The 19961-nt window shown below is 41.3% G+C and overlaps 1 protein-coding gene across 5 annotated transcripts in view; it reads left to right on the forward strand.

Annotated features, from left to right (window-relative positions):
- Window positions 1-5986: 5986 nt before the first annotated feature.
- LOC140205303 (doublecortin domain-containing protein 1-like) overlaps window positions 5987-19961 on the forward strand; it is a 566682-nt gene continuing 552707 nt past the window's right edge. For all 5 annotated transcript variants that reach the window (XR_011887817.1, XM_072272825.1, XM_072272826.1 and 2 more), the window contains exon 1: window positions 5987-6087. The gene's annotated coding sequence lies outside the window, so the exon portion shown is untranslated. The remainder of the gene's footprint in view (window positions 6088-19961) is intronic.

Raw genomic sequence — 19961 nt, forward strand, 5'->3', positions numbered from 1 at the left:
TTATAGGCCGGTGAGTTTAATGTCAGTAGTAGGTAAGTTATTGGAGGGAGTACTAAGAGACAGAATCTACAAGCATTTGGATAGACAGGGGCTTACTAGGGAGAGTCAACATGGCTTTGTGCGTGGTAGGTCATGTTTGACCAATCTGTTGGAGTTTTTCGAGGAGGTTACCAGGAAAGTGGATGAAGGGAAGGCAGTGGATATTGTCTACATGGACTTCAGTAAGGCCTTTGATAAGGTCCCACATGGGAGGTTAGTTAGGAAAATTCAGTCGCTAGGTATACATGGAGAGGTGGTAAATTGGATTAGACATTGGCTCGATGGAAGAAGCCAGAGAGTGGTGGTAGAGAACTGCTTCTCTGAGTGGAGGCCTGTGACTAGTGGTGTGCCACAGGGATCAGTGCTGGGTCCATTGTTATTTGTCATCTATATCAATGATCTGGATGATAATGTGGTAAATTGGATCAGCAAGTTTGCTGATGATACAAAGATTGGAGGTGTAGTAGACAGTGAGGAAGGTTTTCAGAGCCTGCGGAGGGACTTGGACCATCTGGAAAAATGGGCTGAAAAATGGCAGTTGGAGTTTAATACTGACAAGTGTGAGGTATTGCACGTTGGAAGGACAAACGAAGGTAGAACATACAGGGTTAATGGTAAGGCACTGAGGAGTGCAGTGGAACAGAGGGATCTGGGAATACAGATACAAAATTCCCTAAAAGTGTCGTCATAGGTAGATAGGGTCGTAAAGAGAGCTTTTGGTACATTGGCCTTTATTAATCAAAGTATTGAGTAGAAGAGCTGGAATGTTATGATGAGGTTGTATAAGGCATTGTTGAGGCCGAATCTGGAATATTGTGTTCAGTTTTGGTCACCAAATTACAGGAAGGATATAAATAAGGTTGAAAGAGTGCAGAGAAGGTTTACAAGGATGTTGCCGGGACTTGAGAAACTCAGTTACAGAGAAAGGTTGAATAGGTTAGGACTTTATTCCCTGGAGCGTAGAAGAATGAGGGGAGATTTGATAGAGGTATATAAAATTATGATGGGTATAGATAGAGTGAATGCAAGCAGGCTTTTTCCACTGAGGCAAGGGGAGAAAAAAACCAGAGGACATGGGTTAAGGGTGAGGGGGGAAAAGTTTAAAGGGAACATTAGGGGGGGGCTTCTTCACACAGAGAGTGGTGGGAGTATGGAATGAGCTGCCAGACGAGGTGGTAAATGCGGGTTCTTTTTTAACATTTAAGAATAAATTGGACAGATACATGGATGGGAGGTGTATGGAGGGATATGGTCCGTGTGCAGGTCAGTGAGACTAGGCAGAAAATGGTTCGGCACAACCAAGAAGGGCCAAAAGGCCTGTTTCTGTGCTGTAGTTTCTATGGTTTTGATGAGGGGTGCCAATGCTTTTGCTGGTGGGGGAGTGGGGACCGTTGCTTTGCTGCTGCATATAGATAGATAGATAGACATACTTTATTAATCCCGAGGGAAATTGGGTTTCATTACAGGTGCACCAACCAAGAATAGAGTATAAACATAGCAATATAAAACCACAAGTAATTAAATAATAATATCTAAATTATGCCAGATGGAAATAAGTCCAGGACCAGCCTATTGGCTCAGGGTGTCTAACCCTCCAAGGGAGGAGTTGTAAAGTTTGATGGCCACAGGCAGGAATGACTTCCTATGACGCTCAGTGTTGCATCTCGGTGGAATGAGTCTCTGGCTGAATTTACTCCTGTGCCCAACCAGTACATTATGTAGTGGATGGGAGACATTGTCCAAGATGGCATGCAACTTGGACAGCATCCTCTTTTCAGACACCACCGTCAGAGAGTCCAGTTCCATCCCCACAACATCACTGGCCTTACGAATGAGTTTGTTGATCCTGTTGGTGTCTGCCACCCTCAGCCTGCTGCCCCATCACACAACAGCAAACATGATAGCACTGGCCACCACAGATTTGTAGAACATCCTCAACATCGTCCAGCAGATGTTAAAGGACCTATGTGTGAGAGGGGGGAGCTGAGGGGGCTTTGGGGTTCTAGCATTTAACTATCATTCATTCTTTGGGGCTTTCCTCTGTTTTCATGGATGGTTGTGAAGAAAAAGAATTTCAGGATGTATATTGTATACATTTCTCTGGCACTAAATGTACCTTTAAAACCTTTGACAAAATGCTGGAGAAACTCAACAGGTTAGATACCATCTGTGGAGGGTTCCATCTTTGTGAAGGATCTTGGTCGGAAATGTTGCCTGCTTATTCCCTTCCACAGATGCTGCCTGACCCATTAAGTTCCTCCAGCATTTTTGTGTGTTCTCTGGGTTTACTACATCTGCAGAATCTCTCGTGTTCAGTTCAGGTGGTGGTAGTCCATCCTGTCCAACGATGACAGGGAACCTGAGCAGGAGAGTTTTTAAAAGTGGAAAAGTCATTGCACTAGGGCAGTTCCACTCTCTTGAACTCAGAGGTCCAGGTCTAGTTATGAGTAATTGTCACAAACTGGGGTCTTCCTTGGTTGCAGTGGATGACAAAGATGTCTTCTGTGCCTTGTCATGTCCTTTGCTCTTCATACAGCGTTGCAGTATCGTCTTCCTCGCTGTTGGATCTCACTGTAGATCTAATTTGCCCATGCTAGGACTGGTATGTCCCCATCCCACCAGGGTATGAGGGCGCCAGCTACCCTCACGTGGTTTTGCCCACCTGTTGAAATGGTGTATCAGGGTGTGTGGCCGCTATGCCATGCAAACAGCTATTGGAGCCACAGGTGAGAGCTGAGTGTTTGGTAGGGACGAAAGGTGAGTGAGCTGTCCCAGAATGGACACAACAAGCCCCTTCACCAGAGTAACTACCTTTCCCTAGACACCATGGACTACAAATAAAAGTTCTCACCCAAGACACTACCTGATTATAGAGAGAAAGGAGTAGGTTAACTCAAACATAAGATAATTAATGCCACAGTATTCCAAGAATGGTTTCTTCTAAGGCTAGTTCGGGCAACACAATAAATCATTTATCATGACAATCTGGTGAATTCATGCAGGTCTTGCCCATAGGAATAGATACTGTAAGTATCAATAATGCTGTGTCTCAAATAGGGTAAGAGTAACACTTTGCACACAGGCATACAACTCATCACAGATCTGTATAAAGATGAAATCGCAGCCCGAAACATTGGCTGGTTATTCCCCTCCATAGATGCTTTGACTTGCTGAGATCCCCCAGCATTTTATATGTGTTGCTCAAGATTTCCAACATCTGCAGAATCTTTTGTATCTATACCTTTCAGTAGAGTAGTAGTGACTTTAATGGACCCATCAGATCAAAAAAGGATACAAAGAAATAGGAATTCTACTCCACGGGTTCCCACTTGGAGTTAGCAGCTTCCGTCAAGGACTTCTTCCATCCAGGGCATGCTCTCTTATTGCTGCTGCCATTGGGCAGGAGTTGCAGCAGCCTTAACACCCACACCACCAGGTTCAGGAACAGTTATTACCTTCACCATCAGGCTCCTGTACCTGGGTGGATAATTCCACCCACCTCAACACTGAACTGATTCCACAACCTAAGGAACACACACAAAGTGCCAGGTCATGCAACATCTATGGAAATGAATAGAAAGAAGGCTGAGACCCTTCTTCAGGATCCACTTTCAAGGACTCTACAACTCATACTCTCAATATTTATTTATCTTTATATTTGCACTTTGCCTTTTACACATTGGTTGTTTGTTCATCTTTGTATGTAGCTTTTCATTGATTCTGTAGTATTCCTTCGTATTTACTGTGAATGCCAGCAAGAAAACAATTCTCAGGGTAGTATATGGTGACATATATGGACTTTGAAAATAAAGTTACTTTGAACTTTGAACCTGGTCACCCTGAACACATCACCCTTCAATACAGCTAGTAATGGACATGCTCTCCTTTGACTGGCAAATGTGCAACCACACTGGATACAACAGTTTGCTGTGCCTCTTGCATACAACAGGTCATCAGACAATAGCCTCTATGGAGCCAGGAAAGGGATTTGAGCAGCAAAAATGCATCTTTTAATGTCATTGTTTACAAGTGGTTCTAAAGGGAATTGGAATCAGAATCATATCTATTATCATAGACCTCATGGAATTTGATGCTTTGCAACAGCTGTGCTGTGCAATACATAAAATAATCATTTTAAGTTTCAATAAGAAATACAGTGGATTGTGGTTATTTGGGCCACTGGTTAATCAGGACAGTTGCTTATTTGGGAAAACTTTTAAAGAACAAAAACAAATTACGATATTAGCCAGGATTTCCTTTGTTTATTTGGGACAATATGCCGCTCCGTGGGGGCAGCAGACAGTTACCGAACAGTTTCTAACTAGCATTAGTCGTATCTATGTTGTGTGGCAGTTAGACACTACACCGTCCTCAGAGGGTCAGTTTTTAAATAGAGCCATTTGCATGCTTGAGTTCAAAAGGCAGTGATTTTTGTCACTGATAGTTGGCAAGTGATAAGCAGTTAGACAATTCAGAACTGTTTTGCTCGCTGCAGTTTCGAGCATTCAGGCTTGGAGATGCCAGAAACGGCTGGGAGTGAAAATGAAATGATTTCACTACTTCAACAAGTTAGGACTACGAAGAATTTGAAGCAGTCAACAATCATCTTGAAAGTTACATTGATATTGAAAATTTGGAGATACAATCATAGAAAGCACTGTTCGGAGGCAGTCCACTATCTGCACAGATGTCTGCGCTGATTTTGTTCACTTACAGTCAATCAAAAAAACAATCAGCTTGCACTGAATGAATTCCTCTGTCAATAATTATTAGGAACTAATACACAGTTTTATAGTACCACAGCAGTTTTGGTAGTATTCTAATTTATTCTGTATTTCATTTAAATATATAATTTGTTACTCAGTTAAATGATAATTTATCTTTTATATACCTTTTTAACTATTTCCATGAAACTTAGCTAAGTAGGGCAGCTACTTAACTGGGGCAGAATCTACTGGTACCAATGTGTCCCAATTAATCGGAATCCACTGTACATAAAATATAAATAATTTGTGTAAAAAGAGATCAAAAAGTGAAATAGTGTTCATGGTATCTAAGTGAGGTTAATTGTCCACTCTGAAATCTGATAATGGAGATGAAGAAGCTGTTCCTAAAATGTTGAGTGTGTGTCTTCAGGCTCCTGTACCTCCTCGCTGACGGTAGTAATGAGGAGAGGGCATGTCCCAGATGGTGAGGGTCCTTCATGATGGATAACACCTTCTTGAGGCACCATCTATTGAAGATATTCTTGATGGTGGAGAGGCAAGTGCCCACAATGGAGCTATCTGAATTTCCAACGCTGTCCAGCTTTTTCCGTTCCTATGCATTGGCACCTCCATATCAAATGGTGATGCAACCAATCAGAACGCACTCACAGTACATCTGTAGAAATTTGCTAGAGTTTTTGGTGACAAGATCTCCAGAAGCTTTTAATGAAATATAGCCACTGGCATGTCTTATTCATAATAATTGCCTCAAAAACGATATTAAGGATTAAACTGTGTACATACATCTATTGATGCTTCTGGACACATCTTCAAGTGATGTTCCTGGAAGCATCGGGTGTTTCGGGTCTTTCAACATCATACAACCTCCTCCAGGTGACCCAACTTTTAATGAAATATAACCACTGGCATGTCTTATTTGTAATAATTGCCTCAAAAATGATATTAAGGATTAAAAGTATTTTATTAGCAGAAGGAGATTCCATATTAATTACACATAACAAGCTTTTCATGTTGTGAATTTTCTTGAAGGTACTGTAATAATACCCTGAGTGTTTATGTGTACTTGTGTAGCTTTGCATAAGTAGTCAGGGAAATAGCTTCTTATTATCTTTGACCATCAATGATTTCCCTCAGAGCTGCACCAGGTTACAAGTGTTTTGATCACATGATTTTTGTGTCTAGCAACTGTTGCTAGAGGTCTCAGGCTTCAGTTCTTGGCGCTTCAGTGTGGAAAAAAATTATGTGGAGAACTTTCATGACATTTGCAAACTTTGAAAAAGGATCAAAGTGATGAAATCATAACCGTAGAATCTTAATACAGGTAAATTTGAATATTTTCTAGCTCTTTATAAAAATACTTCTTGATTTCTCCAAGTATTAAAGGATCTGAATTATCTGAAAAGGTTAAGAACAAAAATAACTTCAAAATCAAAGGGTAAATGTTGTATTCTCCTTAAATCAACATTACTGAAAATAGTGATGAATATGATGACACAACTTTAATTTTAATTGGTCTTAAGCATATAGTTTAATTTCTAGCAAGTAACTGGGTGACTATTTTTATAACTACCAATGCAAAACTGAATGAGAACATGCAGTAAAGGAAACAAAATGAAAATTGAGTGGAATTTCAATGTATTGTGCTTAAAAGTCTTAATGATTATAACAAAACATTTTTGAGGAGTGCCACGGTGGTGTTGGGGGATGCTACAATAGCATAGTGGGGTGTCACGGTAGTGTAATGGTTAGTGCGATTACAGCTTGGGTAACGGAGTTTAGAGTTCAATTCCTGTGTCGTCGGTAAGGAGTTTGTACGTTCTCCCTGTGACCACCTCTATTTCCTTTGGGTTCTCCAATTTTCTCCCACAGTCCATTGACTCACTAGTTAGTAGGTTGGTTGGTCATTGTAAATTGTCCTGTGATTGGGTTAGGGTTAAGTAGGCAGGTTACTGGAGGATGTACAGAGACTCCTTCCAGAACAGCACCAGAATTTAACTCAAAACTCCGTAACACACTGAGCTGTATTAGTGTCACGCTAACTGCTACACTATCGTGGTGCCTGCGAATGATATTAACTTTAAGGATTTAAAAAAAACTTGATACTTTCAGAAAGCTTCCGATACCTTGCATAGTTGTGGAAGGGAAGATTTATATTTGGTCTGCCATTGGTTTATTCTGAGATTTTCACTATCTGAAGTAATCTGTCATGATACTAAATTTAAGGAATTTTGCAAGTTCAAGTCTAAGAAACTCTGTGGGTACAGTTGTGTCATTTACTTCCACAAATGAGCTGAGTATCATTCAGAAATACATCCATACCATGTCCACTATCTAATCAGTAATTGTAAAATGAAAGGCCTTGATGGAGTGCATGTGAAGAGAATGTATCATAGTGGGAGAATCTAGGACCAGAGGACACAGCCTCAGAATAGATGGTTGTCCCTTTAGAACAGATTTCTTTAGCCAGTGAGTGGTAAACCTGTGGAATTCATTGCCACAGGTGGCTATAGAAGCCAAGTAATTGGATATATTCAAAACAGGGGATGATAGGTTCTCGATTTGTAAAGGCATCAAAGGCTATAAGGAGAATGCAGGAGAATGGGGTTGAAAATGATAAATCAGTCAAGATGGAATGGTAGAGTAAACTTGATGGGCTGCCTGGCCTAATTCTGCTCCCATTGCTTATGGTCCAAATTACACATTTTTTCTTTTGATCGGATTTGTTCTATATATTCTCATCTGCTCTTTATGAATTGTTTTATGATAGACAGGGATTTAGAAACAGACATAGAAACATAGAAAACCTACAGCACAATACAGGCCATTCAGCCCACAATGCTGTACCGAACATGCACCCACCCAAGAAACTACCTAGGGTTACCCATAGCTGTCTATGTCTTGGTATACATAAACTGTAGATTTTTTTGTGGACATTTAGTGAATAAGGAGAACAGTATTTGCATTTATGAAGCATCTTCAATATTGAAAAAGCATTTCAGATAACTTCAGAGTGAAAGCACGATCACTTGTATGGTAGAGGTATTATCCCATGGTAAGGCTGTTTTCACATGGTAAGAGTAACTAGAACAAGAGGCATAGTTTTAAGGTGACAGGAAGGAATTTTAAAGAGATTAAGGAGTAATTTTTATGCACCGAGAGCGGTTGATGTCTGGAATGTATTGCCAAAGGAAGGTAGTGGAATCAGATAATGAACCAAACCATTAACATTACCTCACTATTTTTGCTCTTTTTTTGCCATACTTATTTAATTTAATTTACATACATTACTGTGCAAATGTCTAGGCACATAAATATAGCTAGGATGCCTAAGATTTTTGCACAGTACTGTAGTAATTTTATGTAGTACACTGTACTGCTGCCCCCCAAAAAAGATTTCTGACATATATGAGTGATGATAAACCTGCTTTTAATGTGGGTCTCTATTGTGGACTGAGTGTGGGAAAGGAGTCAGAGAGAGTGGAATCATAGTTGGGGAAAAAGGGGAAGGGAGAGGGGAGGGAGTGGGAAGTTCCAGAGAGACATTCTGTAATGATCAATAAACCAATTTTTTGGAATCAAATGACCTTGCCTGGTGTCTCAGGGCCAGGTGTGGCTGCACTCATGCCACCCCCACCCATGGTACGCCTTTTCTGCCATCTGTCCCACGTCCCTCCATCCACACTATTTCCAATATCCTTTGCATCTTCCAGATTTATAAACTCAATCTCTGCTCCATGTTGACTAAGACAGTACTGTGCACAGGTCTAAGGAACCCTAGCTATATACGGTACATGTGCCTAAGACTTTTGCACTATATATAGACTATGTGTATTGGCTGATTAGATATTTGCATTAATGAGCAGGTGTACATGTACATCTAATAAAGTAGCCACTGAGAATATGTATAAAATCAAACTGATCACTCATGCACCAAAAATGTTACCCCTACCTGGTTTGACTTATAGACAACTTTACTTCCACACTTCCCAGGGAGGTGTACCTCCTCTGGTGAAGGGGATTGATGTATCCATTCTGGGGCAGCTCACTCACCTTTGCTCCCAATGGACACTCAGCTCTCAACTATGGCTCCAAGTGGCTGCTTGCATGTGACAGTTGCCACATCCTGGTGCACTGCCTTGACCAGCAGGCTGAACCAGGTGAGTGTAGCCCACGAACCTCATACCGCGGCGAGATAGGGACAATGCTTGCTCCAGCATGTGAAGTCAGCAGTGGCACACCGGGTGGATGAGATCTATAGTGAGATCCAACGGCCAGAAAGGTGGTTCTGCAAAGCTCCGAGGAGAGAGAAGGGCATGACGAGGCACTGAAGAAGTCACGGTCACCCACTGCAACCAAGGAATGTCCTGGTCTGTGATGACGAATCGGACCACTGGACCGAGACCTTTGTGGTTGAGAGTGGAACTGCCCCAGTGCAACAGCTCTTCCACTTTAAACACTCAGCAGCACAGCTTTCCTATCATCATCATAATATGACGGACAACCACATCTGTAATTTATATATTTTTTTATGTATTGCACTATACTGCTGCCACGAAACAACACATGTCACAACACAGGCCAGTGATATTATACCTGATTCTGATCAGTGACGACCAGATCAGGTGGATGGGATAGTAACATTTTTACACAGGAAACCCAGTTGATCCGTGTTCCTTAGAAGCCTCATGATTCTTTTGTTTTGAAAGGTATCTATGCGTCCTATAGTGGGAGAGTCTAGGATCAGGGCACAGTTTCAAAATAGAAGAACGTCGGTTTAGAACAGAGATGATAAGGAACTTCTTTAGCCAGAGTGTACTGAATCTGTGGAATTGTTTGGATTCCAGGTCATTGGGCATATTTATAGCAGAGGCTGATAGTTTCTTGATCAGTAACGGCATCAAAGGTTATGGGGAGAGGGCAGGAAAGTGGTGCTTAGAGGGATAAGATATTAGTCATGATGGAATGGCAGAGCAGGCTCGATGGGCCGAATGGACTAATTCTGCTTCCATATGGTCTTATGGTATCCCTTTCTCACCCCACCACATATCAACCTGATTGATTTGGCTTTCACTCATTGTTGGAAAAACATGCAGGAGTCGATGGTTCTGATACACAATCCCGGAGAGAAGAAGCTTTCTCTCTACAACTAAGATCAGATGACCACCTGAGGCCAGACAACAAACGTTTTATGATCTTTGTGAATCTTTTTAGATGGACAAGGATTTCTTGCTATACATAAACTATAATTTCTTTGTGGACATTTGGTGAAAAAGGAAAACAGTAATTTGCATTTATGAAACATCTTCAGCATTGAAAATGCATTAAAGATAACTTCAGAGCTAAGGCAAAACAGTGGTCCTGATTAAGAGGGACTGAGTATATACTGAGCTGTGATATTCTGCCAAATTATCTTCCTGGTTTTATTACAGTTCTTTACAGCTTTGAAGATCCTTTTAAATCTAGGTGTAAGTAAAAGTTCCAAAGGTTAAGATTTATAGGTAGTACAGCACAGAATCCTTTTTTTAAAGAAAGAATTGTAAAAGTGGTAAGCACAAGAGATACTGGAGATCCAGAGTAAAACTCCCAAAGTACTGGAGGAACTTGGCAGGTCAGGCAGCATCAACAGACAGGAATAAAGAGCTGACATTTTGGGGTGAACGACACCCTGATGAAGGATCTCTGCCTGAAACATTACTTCTTCCAGCATTCTGTGTGTGTTGCTGCAAAAATGATGCTTGCTTTCATTTTTTGAAAGCACATACTGCATCCAGTGGAAAAAGTACTGGTGGTTTATATTACAAGTTAATTATAGTTTTGCTTTGAGGAAATTTATTTTTGGGATGTAGGAAGTACTGTTAAGTTACTAATTGTGCATCCCCAGTTGTCTATGAGCAACAATAGCCTCCCACACAGTGTGGAAGTAGGGTGATCTAAGGGTCAAACCAGGTAGGGGTAGCACTTTTGGTACTCAGTGACATGAGTAAACAATTTAATGTTATATATACACTCAGTGGCCACCTCATTAGATATCCCTGTACACCTGCTCATTAATGCAAATATCTATCAGCCAACCACGTGGCAGTGACTCATTGCATAAAAGCATGCAGGCATGGTCAAGGGGCTCGGTTGTTGTTCAGACTAAACATCAGAATGGGGAAGAAATGTGATCTAAGTGACTTTGACTGTGGAATGATTGCTGGAGCCAGACAGGCTGGTATGACAATCTCAGAAACTGCTGATCTGCTGGGATTTTCAGACTCAACAGTCTCTAGGCTCTAAAGTCTAGAGTTTACAGAGACTGGTGGAAAAAAAACCAGAAGTATCCAGTGAGTAGCAGTTCCATGAGTGAAAATGCCTTGTTAATGACAGAGGTCAGAGGAGAATGACCAGACTGGTTCAAGCTGACAGGGAAACAACAGTAACTTAAATAACCACACACTGATGTGCAGAAGAGCTTCTCTGAACATTGAACCAAGAAAGGACAGATTTGAGATGAGAAGAAGAAATTTTAATGGGGATCTGACAGGTATATTTTTTTTTAAAATAGTGTGGTTGGTATCTGGAATGGGCTGCTGGAGGAATTGGTAGAAATTAGATATAATAACCACATTCAAGAGGCATTTAAAAAGACACTTCAATAGGCAAGGCATAAAAGTCCTCATGCGAGCAAATGGGACTAGTGTAATGAAAAAAAGAGGTCAGTGTGGACTGGTGAGGTTGTAGGACCCATTACTGTGCTGTACAACTTTATGGCCACTACTGGCACAGTGCTTTGCAGCAGTTTGCCAAGAAGTCTTTATCAGCATCTTCCCACTCTAAAACTTCTAAAAGGATAAGAGAAGGCAGATAGCTAGGTTGGTGAGTCTGGACATCGAGGCCCAATGGGAGAAGTCCTGTGAGTCCACGGGGGAATTCAGAGGCCTGATGTTTGTCAGTCCTCATTCATTGGAGGCCTGTCCTGGAGTTAGAGGACTGTCTGTGTGTGAGGGGGTGTTGGGGGGTGTGAGTGAATGGGAGGGAGGAAAAGGGCTTTTTTTGTCTTGCTGCTGGTGTTGGTGTTGTTTGTGTTGTTCTGAGGCACATTGTGGGCATGCTGTCTTGGCACTGGAATGTGTAGTGAAACTTGAGGGCTGCCCCAGCACATCCTCAGGTGGTGTTGATTGTTGATGCAAACAACATTTTTCACTGTACATGTGAGAAATAAATGAATCTGAATGTTGGAAATAGCTCCACTGTTAGCTTTTCTTCCTTCACACACCATTTCTACTTTTCCAACCATTCCTTAATTGTTACTAAGTCAAAATCCACTACTCTTAGTAGATAATGGATCATGTCTGAGTGAGCCAGGATTTTTCTGTTTGGAGTGAAGGTGGATGAGAGGTGTCAAGATGGTAAGATCAAGTGGACAGCCAGGGACTTTTTCCCAGGGCAGAAATAGCTAATACAAGGAGGCATAACTTTAAGGTGTTTGGAGGAGGTATAGGGGGGATGTCAGAGGTAGGCTTTATACACAGAGAGTGATGGGTGAATAGAAAATGCTGCCACGAGTGGTGGTAAAGGCAGAAACATTTAAGAAACAATCAGATGATAGAAAAATGGAGGGCTTTGTGGGTAGGAGAGTTAGATTGATCGTAGAGTAGGTTAAAGGTTCAACACAACATCATGGGTCGAAGGACTTGTACTGCATTGTACTATGGCACTGGCACACAACGCGACCAAGGGCAATATCTTCCAGACGGTTCACGAAGCTACTTCTTTCACTTCTTTTTCTTTCAGATATGGTTCTGGTATTGTTTGAAGCCTGTAATCTTTATCTTGGTAGTGTGTCTTCTGGCCAATTGAATGATCTGTCGGAGGATGATTTCGGAGACCTGGGTCTTTTCTTTATTTACTTATGGGATGTGGGCGGCGCTAGCTAAGCCAGCATTTATTGCCCATCCCTGGTTGCCCTTGAGAAGGTGGTAATGACCTGCCTTCTTGAACCGCTGTGAGGTTACAGGTACACCCACAATGCTGTTAGGGAGGGAATTCCATGATTTTGACCCAGTGACAATGAAGGAATGGTGATATGTTTCCAAGTCAGGATGCTGAGTGACTTGGAGGGGGATTTCCAAGTGGTGGTGCCCCCAGGTACCTGCTGTTCTCATCCTTCTAGGTGGTAGTGGTAGCGGGTCTGGAAAGTGTTGCCTTAGGAACTTCGGTGTGTTGTTGCAGTCCATCTTGTAGATAACACACACTGCTGCAACTGTTTGTCGATGGTGGAGGAAATGAATACTTGTGGAAGGGATACCAGTCAAGTGAACTGCCTTGTACTGGATGGTGTCAAGCTTCTTGAGTGTTGATGAAGCTGCACTCATCCAGGCGAGTGGTGAGTATCCCATTACACTCCTGACCTGAGCCTTGTAGATGGTGGTCAGGCTTTGGGGAGGCAGGAGGTGAGTTACATGCCACAGGGTTCCTAGCCTTTGACCTGCTCTGATAGCCACGGTGTTTATATCGCTTGACCAGTTCGGTTTCCTGTCAATGGTAACCCCTATGGTGCAGATAGTAGGGGATTTAGTGATGGTGATGCCACTGAACATCAAGGGATGATGGTTAGAGCCTCTCTTGTTGGAGATGGTCATTGCATGGCACTTGCGTGACTCAAATGTTACTTGCAACATGTCAGCCCAAGCCAGGATATTGTCCTGGTCCCGGTCTTGGGTGACGATTACTTGGCAATTTGTGGATTAAACAACCAATGAGCATTAAACAACAAACTACAAATACAAAAGGAGAGAAAAAAATAACTAAGCAATAAATATCAAGAACATGAGATGAAGAGTCCTTGAAAGTGAGTCCATGGGTTGTGGGAATGGTTCAGTGTTGGTGTTGTGATAGTAATCCCTTTATTTCAGGAATGAGTGAAGAAAACTTTCTGTTGGGATTAAAACTCACTGCCATTGGGTTCCTTGTTTGGCATTGCCATCATTAAGCTACAGCTTTGTCAAGTGTTAAAGGTAATCTATAAAATGTTAATGCTATCTGTCTATATGGATTCTACTAATTAGGGTTAATGAGCTAGAGATAGGTTTTAAATGCCGTATCCTGCTGATTATTGTAGAGCATCAAATCTTCTAATTTACTTAAAACCTATTTCTAATTTGGATCAATTTGAAATATGTTATTGATCATTGGGTCTTTAATACAGATTTGATGTAGTAGTAAAAGGTTTTTTCCCCCCCCCCCATTTGTGCAATTTGTTCTTTATTTCGCACATTGGGTGTTTGATGTTTTCTTGAACAGCTTCCATGGTGTTTCTTTGTCTTGTGACTGCCTGCGGGAGGATGAATCTCAGAGTTGTATTCTGTGTACATACTTTGATGACAAATGTATTTCTGGTTTAAAATGGTACTGGTGAATCTCAGTGACTTCTGGCTGGTGAGTAATGAAACAAAGAAAACAACTAAGTACTTTGTTAATTACTCATTTTCTGATCAACAATCATCAAACAATAGTCTGTCACTTCCCTTTGGACATGGAGGCAATTTGATGTGGGAGAACTGAGGCAAGGCAAGGCGAGGCCTGCAGGCCCGTTGCCAAGAGTGAGGAATACCTGAAGTTCAATCAATTTAAGCACTGGTCTGAATCGGAAGGGTTGGGTACAGGCTGAATCGAGGTGGCGGGGTCCAGTCCCCAGAGTGTATCAAAGTGATTGAACCTGATATTTGGACAATGATTTAAGCACTGGGCTGAATGGAGAAAGGTTGGGTACAGGCTGAATTGAGATGGTGGGATCTAGGCCCCAGAGCATATTGAAGCGACTGAACCCGATGTTTTGACTACAATTTAGAAAACTGGCCAGATTGAAAAGGTCAGGGTGTTGGGGCCTGATGCGAGGGGTGGGCCTGTTTAGCTCGTTGCTCTGCTCTGTGCTGAACTAAGGGTCTGGGGACAAACTGTGGACTTCAGTTTAGAATACTATTTACTTGTGTTTATTGATTGCAAGATTTATTTTTTTCTTGACATATTGGGTGTTCGATAGTGCTCTTTTTTTTATGGGTTCTTTGGGTTTCTTTGTTTCATCGCTGCCTGCTAGGAGACGAATCTTGAGGTAATATAACGCATATATACTTTGATAATAAATGTACTTTGAACTTTGAATCTTTGAAGAAGAGTTAGTACAGAGAGGCTTTCTCACCTTTGTCTAAGGTGAGAAAAACATTATATTTGGTGATGTTTTTAACAGTGTCTAACTTTTCTTTAAATTATAAATTTAACATCACAGCAGTAGGCATAATAATAGTAATAATAATGATAATAATAATAACAAATTCATGATGATAAATGTAGAAAATGCCAAGCAAAACCAGAAACAATCCAACACATTACAAGATCCTGTAGCAATTTAACACAATCTGATTATTTATACAAGCACAATCAAGTAGCAAGCATCCATTCATCAAAATCTTGGTTTAAAATACAAACTCATAAAAGAAATCATACTTTACTATAAATACAAGCCTGATCCAGTTTTAGAGTCAGAATACCACAAATTATATTACGACCAATCCATTATTATAGATAGGACAATCCATAATAACTGTCTAGAAATAATAATACAAGATAAACAAGCAAGAACAACTAATATAATAGAGCTAGCCATTCCAAACACATAGCTTACAGAAATCAATAAGTGAACACCAGAAATATGCTGAATCAAACGAGGAAATTGAAAGACTAAGGAACATGAACAGGGTGTGTATTGTCCCGACAGTAATATCTACAACTGGTATCATCCCAACGTCACTACACAATAGAATTAAACAATTAGGGCTAAATAGCAATATCTATGTAAATCTTCAGAAAGCCACATTACTAAACACCACTAGAATACTCTGAAAGTTCCGAGCAATTTAGACTCGAGCATACTTGGCTATGCCTATACTTCAGGTTTTACTGGCTTGAGTTGAGAAAAAATAAATTGCAATAATAATAATAATACAGGAATAGAATTATTATTATTATTATCACCACTCAAGTTGAGTATGATGTTCTGTTAAGGGGTGGTCTATTGGTGGGTGTTCGAGTGTTTGTAGAGGCCGATCCGGGATCCAAATATCTGTGATGTTAGGGTGGATCCCTTAATGGAGAATGCCTGTGTATGACTTTGTTTAGTGTGGAAAGGCTGATGCAGGGACAGCCTTGACAGATCACAGTCAAGGTCCAGTTGCATGGAATGCATGATGACTAGGGACCCTTCACTGTTGCAGCCTTCCTCTGCCTTCACCGCTTTTGTGATGTGTCATCACCTTCCCCCAGCTCCTCTGTTGAGGTCTTAGTTGGCTTGCTGTATGCTTGGAACTCCCCCTTGACCTTACTGCCATGGGTGATACTATCTGTGGTTAAGCACCAGATGGCTGAACTTTAGACAGCATCACACTCAGGAACTCACAAGCCTCTTCACATGATAAGGTGATGATCCTCGGGGAAGATTATCAAAATATGTTTACGTCTCCATATACTACCTAGAGACTCATTTTTTTCTGCAGGCATTCAAGCATTTACAGGAAAATAAAGAAATACAATAGAATTTATGAAAGAATATACATAAACAAAGTCCGGCAAACAACCAAAGTGCAAAAGAAGAAAATTTTTGCAAATTAAATAAGTAAATAAATAATACTGAGAACATGAGTCATAGAGTCCTTAAAAATGAGTCTGTGGGTTGTGAAGGGATACGAGAGCTGCCTATGAAACTGGTACAAACTTGCATGATCCTTGTGCAGTGATCACACATTGCTGGACATTAATTGAGTGTTAACCTTACCTGTTAATGAAAACTGCTGTCTGGTCTTATGGTATCCTGATGGCGACTTGAGTGTAGTTAATAATGCTCTGAACATGATAGCTGCATGAGTTCTGTTAGTAATGCCCTAATCTCAAGGGAAGTCCATCATTGTGTTGGTTCTAGTCCGTCATTGTGCTAGTTCCATTGATAGGCAGATATGCTAGTTAACCTTGGTGAAAAGGGTATTGGTAACCTGTTCAACAACATTATACTCTGCCAAATGGGAGATGTAGGTTATGTCTACTACAGACTGTATTGCTTTCTTTTGGGTGCTCTAGGTACCTCCGACATCCCAAAGACATGTGGTCTAGTAGGTTAATTGTCCACTCTTTATTGCCCCTAGTGTGGACCTGGGGACCATTGATGAGTACATTGCCAGAATAAAGTAAGGTGGATGTCAATGTATGCTTGGTGGTTGGTACGTACCTGGTGGGCTGAAAGATCTGTTTCTGTTCAGTGTAGGAAATATGTTAATTTACACTTACTCCTAATGATAAATCATTGGCCTAAATAGCATCCTGTTAGGGTTATGCCAAGCCACCGTAGCACAGCAGTTGGCACGATGCTATTACAACTTGGGGCATTCAGGAGTTCAGAGTTCATTTCCAGCACCGTTCTGTAAGGAGTCTCTGTACGACCTCTCTGTGAAATGAGTGGGTTTTCTCCGGGTCCTCCGGTTTCCTCCCACAGTCCAGAGGCATACCCGGTAGGTTATTTGTCCCGTTAATTGTCCCTTGATTAGGTTAGGTTTAATTGGGTTTGTTGGGAGTTGCTGGGGCAGCATGGCTTGAAGGGCCAGAAGGGGCTACTCCATGCTGGATCACTAAATAAAGAAATAAAAATAAGCATTGCTACAACATTATACTTTTCTGCACTGTAGATTTCTGTGGGTAACATAAGCGGCCTTGTCAATGTAATTTAGAAAATCCAACTTGCTGCAACATACTGCTTTGTTGTTCTTGCTATGTCAATTTATAACCATTACAGCACAGATATAGAAATCAGGTTCTGCAATCCTGCTGATCCCCTGCCAGTCATTTTTATCCTTCTTATACAGTCAGTGAACATTTTATTAGGTACCTCCTCTATCTTATAAGATGGCCACTGAGCGTATGTTCATCATCTTTTGCTGCTTAGCCTATCCACTGCAAGGTTCAACATATTGTGTGTTCAGAAATGCTCTTCTGCACACCACTTTTGCAGTGTATGGTTATTTGAGTTACTATTGTCTTCCCGTCAGCTTGAACCAGTCTGACCATTCTCCTCTGACCTCTCATTAACAAGGCACTTTCACCCACTGAACTCCATCAATCATTCCACAGTCAAAGTCACATTTCTTCCCTATTCTGGTGTTTAGTTTGAACAACAACTAAACTTCTTGACCATGCCTGCATGCTTTTATGCATTGAGTTGCTGCCACATGATTGGGTGATTAGATATTTACATTCATGAGCAGGTGTACTAGTGTATCTAATATAGTGGTCACTGAATGTATATATTATCCCACCAATACATCATTTTCAGAATTCTTATCCTAAAAGCAGCCTTGATATTTTGTGACATAAGTTCCTCAGGGTTAATATCACAAATGACCTGACTTGGTCCAACCAAGGAGAGTCCACTACTAAGAAGGCCCACCAGCACCTTTACTTCTTGAGAAAACTAAAGAAATTTGGCCTGTCCCCTAAAACCCTCACAATTTTTACTAAGCATTCTTCTAGGGTGCATCACAACCTGGTATGGAAGTTGTCCTGTCCAAGACCGGAAGAAGCTGCAGAAGATCGTGAACACGGCGCAGCACATCACACAAACCAATCTTCCGTCCGTGGACTCACTTTACACCGCACGCTGTCGGAACAGTGCTGCCAGGATAATCAAGGACACAACCCACCCAGCCAACACACTTTTCATCCCTCTTCCCTCTAGGAGAAGGCTCAGGAGCTTGAAGACTTGTACGGCCAGATTTGGGAACAGCTTCTTTCCAACTGTGATAAGACTGCTGAACGGATCCTGACCTGGATCTGGGCCGTACCCTCCAAATATTAGGACCTGCCTCTTGGTTTTTTTGCACTACCTTACTTTCCATTTTTCTATTTTCTATTTATGATTTATAATTTAAATTTTTAATATTTATTATCAATTTGTACTCCAGGGAGCAGGAAGCGCAGAATCAAATATCGCTAACGTGATTGTATATTCTAGTATCAATTGCTTGGTGACAATAAAGTATAAACTATAAAGTATAAAGTATAAGTACATCAAATCTAATGGCCAATTTTTGCTCCTTTATCTATACCCATTGTCCTCATCCTACTTTTCAGTTCCAATATTGGGGTCACCACTTACTGTAGTCCTACATCCTGACCGTCCTTCACTTGTTCTCTCCTCATTTCTTTTTACTATTTTTCAACACATTCTCTGAACTCACTTACTTGACCATACTGTTGGCATCAGTTCTTTTTATGTTCGTTGACTATTTTTGTACCTCTGCTGCAGAATGTATTCAGCATTCATCACCATCATTATGTGCCTTGTTGTATGATGTGGGTGATCATGGTCTTCCCATGACCATGATTGTGTCTGGCAAATATTTCTACAGAAGTGGTTTGCCATTGTCTTCATCTGGGCAGTATCTTTACAAGACAGGTGACCTCAGCCATTATCAATACACTTCAGAGATTGTCTGCCTGGCTTCAGTGGCCACATAACCAGGACTTGTGATATGCACCAGATGCTCATACAACCATCCACCACCTGCTCCCATGGCTTCACATGATCCTTATTGGAGGTGGGATGGGGGGGGCGGGCCTACTCCTTGCCCAAGGGTGACCTGCAGGCTAGCAGAAGGAGGAAGCACCTTACATGGTCTTCAGCCATGATCTTACTGAATGACAGAGCAGGCTCAATGGGCCAGATGTCGTACTCCTGCTCCTGTTTCTTATGTTCTTATGTTACCTCCTTTGGTAGAGACATATCTCCACCCCGACACCAAAGTTCAAAGTTCACAACTATGTGATTGATCTTCTTCCTGGCACTCACAAAACAAAGAAACACAATAGAATCCACGAAAAAAAAACAAAGACCAACAAATGTTTAATGTTCAAAAGAGGACAAATGATGCAAATTGTAAAAAAATAGTAAACTAATAATACATAGAACATGGGCTACAGCCACTGAAAGTGAGTCCGCAGCTGCATAGTCAGTTCAGTGAAATTGGTTACTCGCCTCAGGAGCCCTATGGCTGCAGGGCAATAACTGCTCCTGAACCTCACAGCGTAGGTATGCCACAAAAAGCCATAGCCTACAGGATGGTGAAAAGCATGGTTGTGTTGGTCAGCACTTTATGACTGACACAGAATGTCAGA

The sequence above is a fragment of the Mobula birostris genome, chromosome 11 (genome assembly GCF_030028105.1).
Source record: "Mobula birostris isolate sMobBir1 chromosome 11, sMobBir1.hap1, whole genome shotgun sequence".
Lineage (NCBI taxonomy): Eukaryota > Metazoa > Chordata > Chondrichthyes > Myliobatiformes > Myliobatidae > Mobula > Mobula birostris.